Here is a 4937-nt window from a genome sequence, read left to right as displayed (position 1 = left end):
TGTATTTGCTTGGGAGTAGACCATTTGTGGTCTACACCGACCATGCATCACTGCGTACTGCAGTGAAGTCGCCACACATTTCACAAAAATGGCGAGATGGCTCTCATTCTTTGCGGAGTATAACTTCCGGGTCGAATACAAACCCGGAAGACTGAATGTAGTGGCCGACGCGTTATCACGTCGGCTTACGTCCTTCTCACGCGCGACTTCTACTGGCACCACCAGTATAAGTGGGTGCGCAAGTACATCCGTGCTTGCGAGGTATGCCAACGCGTAAAGCCTGCACCATTCGCGCAGGCTCCCTTACAATCACTACCGACTCCGTCGGAGTGTTGGAGGTCCATGTCTTTGGACTTCATCTGTGGTCTTCCCCCGGACAGCGGAGGGAATACCGGTGTTGTGGGCTTCGTCGACCGCTTCAGCAAGATGTACCATCTTGCTGCGGTGCCGGCAGAAGTGACCGCGAAGCAGACGGCCCGTCTGTTCGTCGACATGGTGTTCAAACACCATGGCATGCCGACCGACATCGTGTCGGACAGAGACCCGCGCTTCACAGCGCACCTGTGGCAAGAAGTGTTTACACTTCTGGGAAACCAGCTTTCCATGTCGACTGCGGATCATCCCCAGACGGACGGTCAAACCGAGCGCGTGAATCGCGTGCTCGTCGATATGTTGAAGAGCTACGCTCACTCGTTCCAATACTGGAGCGAGTGCTTATCGATGGCAGAGTTTGCCATCAACAACTCAGTGCATGCCTCGACCGGGCATACACCGTTCTACGTGAATGCCATGCGGCATCCACGTCTACCGAGTTTACTCGGAGTGATGGCTCCCACTTTAAGTGGGGGGGATCTACGACTGCAATACAGCAGCCGCAGAAAACCGCTGACACTTGCACAGTGTCAGCTGCAACAATGGACAAACCACAGGAGTCTGCGCAGGGCGCAGACTCCCCCAACAACAAGGCCAACGACCACGGGTCTGCGCAGGGCGCAGACACCGTAAAGAACCACGCAGAGGCCGGGCCTCTAGCGGAGAGCGAGCTAAATGACTTCAGCTCGGATGCAATCAGTTTCATCACCAAAAGACAAGCCGTAATTCGGTTTGTCCAAGACACAATAGCAGCTTCTGTTGATCAACAGAAGCTGAACGCAGACAATGTGGGTAGAGGCAACACAAATGAATTCAAAGTTAGTTCATTAGTTTTGTTAGCTACTCAAAACCTGCCTAGACATGCAGTTTCGGATTTCGGAGCAAGTAAGCTTGCTCCGCGCTTCATCGGGCCGTTCACTGTGTTGGTACGGCACGGCAACGCTTACACGCTAGACATACCGTCTAGCATGCGCCTCCATCCGACCTTTTACGTCGGACGGCTGAAGCCATACCTGCAGCACGAGCCATCTAGCTCGGCTGACCCGAAGCCTCGGCAGGAGCCGAGGCAGAAGCGGAGGACTTGGCCTCGGCGACGAGTAGCCTCTCCTCCAGCGCGCGGACGCGCTGGAGCAACCCCTTCATCTGGGTCCCCAGGTCGACCTGGATGTTCGATGCGGTCTGCGAGACCGCCGCGACTTGGGCCTTCTGGTTCGCCAGCTCCTGTTTCAGGGCGGCGAACTCAGCGCCCAGCAAACGCTCCACGGCGGTCACCCGGTCGTGGAGAGGCGCATACTGATCAGCCCCGGGGCGTGTTCCCACCCCCGCCACCGCCGATCCGTGACGCCCGTGGCTCAACCCGCTGGATTGTTGAGCGGATTGTTGACCATAGTATCCCGAAAACGAACCCTCAAGGGGCTCTTTTTCGTATTCGTTGGAGAGGATTTCCTCCCCATCGAGATACATGGGAGCCGCGGAACGTCTTGCTGGAGGACGTTCCGGAAATGGTTAGGGCGTACGAGGAGCAGTACGCGCTGGTGCAGCGGAAGTAGTGCGAGCGCTGCGGTCATCGCTAGCGCCCGAACTCTCACGTGCTAAGAATTTAGCACGGAGCTCTTTGAGACTCTCGGGCACACGGAACGACGTGTACCCGTTCAGGTCGCGGTCGCTCAAGCGGACCGCGCCTGGGAAGCCCTTCGCGCACTGAAAGCCCTCGGGCACAGTGCACGGCACATTAACCTCCTCCGCAGCAACGTGGAGCTGCTCCAACTTCCACGTTCGAGTACGTCTCGAAGCGATCACGCGCTTGCATAATCCGATCACGGTAAGCACTCGGCTTCTTGTTGAAGTTCTCAACAAAAGCATTCCAGCTTTGACAAAGTGCCTGCCATTCGGGCACTTTGCTGCAAGAAGATGTCTTCTTGCTTTGAAACCATCGGAGCTCATGAAAGCGTCCGATGTAATAATCGCGCCTTTGATGCGTTTCCGCATCAAAGTGCAGCTCGGCAGCCACAGCGTCATCTTTGATGGCGCTGCAAACATACAGCGGCACCTCATTCGGAGGTACCGAGTTCCCATACGGGTCCGCGATCTCGGACGCGGACGGCATCCATGGATCGCGCGCTGCAGGCGCAGCGCGGGGAGCCTTGAGCTTTGATATCACGCGCTGCAGCAGCAGCGCGCGGAGTACTGAGAGCCCCAGCGGAAGCGAGTGGGGTATCGCTCTCAGTACGCGAACGCTTCGAACTCGAAGCGTCCGATTCGTCCCCTTCGCGCGGGCGAATGTTCTTGGCATGAGGGTCGAGCGATTCGCTCGACACTGAGTCTTTGCGCTTTGACGGCGAGTCCTTCTCGTCCTCCATATCTTCATCGCCGTCGTCGAAGTCGACGACGTCGCCGTACTTCGCCTTCTGGCGTTCGAAGTAGTCGTCGATGGAGAGATGACTCCCCACCAACTTAGAAAACTTCTTCTGAGGCGCGCTCATCGTTGAATGAGCGCGGATTTCTTCTCCAAACGCGGAGAATTGACGAATGGTCAATTCCAAAAGATTGACGTGCGGGGACCCCGCGCGTCTAACCTTAAGGGGGGGGGATGGTGTAACGGGGTTACATGCACAAGTGGCTACAAGCCACTTGTGAATTTAACAGATAGGCTATCTGTTAAAAGTTTTAGATACTTCCTCACCTTGGTGTAAGACACACCAATGGATACATTGAAGTGGGCCACCACAGTGAGTGGTCCACACATATCCAAAGATCCTATTGGTAGAAAGCAGCATTTTTCTACCAATCAGAGACATGCATATTAGCGGGGCTCTGACAGCCAGCCGCTGCCAACCCTTTCATAGATGATAAACAGTTTTAGCAGATTTTAGATAAAGATCAATTTACAAACAATACAGTTCTCATTTTACCTAATCTAAGTCACTTGGAATCCTATCCTACTTAACTTATATTTGTGTATTCAAATATAATTAACCTAAGTAATTACTAAGTCCTTACGCTTCCTCATACACGTTGCGCAACGTGTAAGCTAAAGTAGTGAGTCAAGTTAGACCCACTACACGTTGGCTATTCATTAATCACTCTGACCTTTTCCGGGTCAGGGCGAACACCATTCTTCCCTACGAGACACCCGAGGACGGGTATCTCGCTCGCCCCGAAGATACACTTCTTCAGGTTCGCGTAGAGCTTATGCTTTCGCATAAGCTCAAGTAGCTTCCGGAGATGCACGCTGTGCATCTCTACGTCGGTCTTCCCGTCCACAGCTCGGCTGTGGATGAACACATCATCGAAGTAGCTCGGTGCGAAGTCGCGCACCGAGCGCAACAAGTGCGTCACGCACATGTTGAACGTCGCAGGGGCATTCTTAAGCCCCTGTGGCATCACTAGCCATTCCCAGAGCATGCCACTTGGCGTGCTCACTGCCGTGCGAGGGATATCGCTCTCACTCATTAGGATCTGATAGAATCCATCTCGCAAGTCGAGAGCACTGTAAACGGTGCTCCCGGCCATCGAATCGATGATAACATCTTTTCGCGGTATCGGCGTCTGCGCCGGTACCGTCGCATCGTTCAGCTTATTATACGCATGAACGATGCGCCATCCGCCCTGTGGCTTTTTGACACAGAACGTCGGAGCACTGTGCGGGGTCTTTGATTCCCGCACTTGTCCTGCTTTGCGACGACTTTCAAAGAAGTCGTCGATTGCTTTTACTTGCTCTCGCGGCAGTGGCCACTGCCGCGTGACACAGTACTTCGTGCCCGGCACGAGATCAATCTCGTGCTGAATGCCCTTATCCTGCGGAGCTTCCGCAGGAATCTCTTCCGGGAGTACGTCTTTGTACTCCCTCAACAATTCGTAATAGGGACTCGACTTTAACGAGTCCCAACCTTGTTCCTCGAAGCGCTCTCGCTTCGTCTTCGCACTGAGAGTGTCTTCACTCTCAGTGGTACTTCCCATGAAGAGCTGCCTCAGCTCTTCGCTCTCGCTTTCCGTTCTTTCGCTGTTCGAAAGAACGCAGACCTGCTCGATGCGTCCATCGTGCAAGTCGCGCGTGAAGCGCTTCAAGCTCATGGCTGGAAGCGAAGTCAACTCCGACGCCGTCGTCGGAGGACTAGCGAGTTTCATCTCACGATACTGGAACCCAGTATCGGTACGCGTCAAGACGCTTAACGTCTCGACATCCGGCGTCACCGCCTCAGTCTGCCCAGCAGACTGCTCTTGTTGCGTCTCGGTCCCGGACCGAGACTTGCGCCGTCTTCTTGTTGTGCGGAGCCCGTCTCCGCACAGTTGTTCTTCTTGTCCAGGCCCGGCCGTGGACAATTGTTCGCCAGCAGACCTTGTCCGCGTACGCGCGGTATCAAGCCCGGCTTGGCCGCATGGCGCTTCGTCGTGTAGCCCGGCTGCACGACAGCATGCAAATTGCGTCAGTGAGGTACGTTTGCAATCGCCCGCACTGTTTGCAGCGTCAACTCCCGGAGTCGACACGCCTTTGTCACCTCGACGCCATTCATTGGCGGAGCCCTCATAACCGAGGGTGCGTCGGCTCCGGGAGCCGACGCGTC

The sequence above is a fragment of the Phytophthora cinnamomi genome (genome assembly GCF_018691715.1).
Source record: "Phytophthora cinnamomi strain GKB4 chromosome Unknown Contig39, whole genome shotgun sequence".
Classification (NCBI taxonomy): Eukaryota; Oomycota; class Peronosporomycetes; order Peronosporales; family Peronosporaceae; genus Phytophthora; species Phytophthora cinnamomi.
This window is presented reverse-complemented; position numbering follows the sequence as displayed.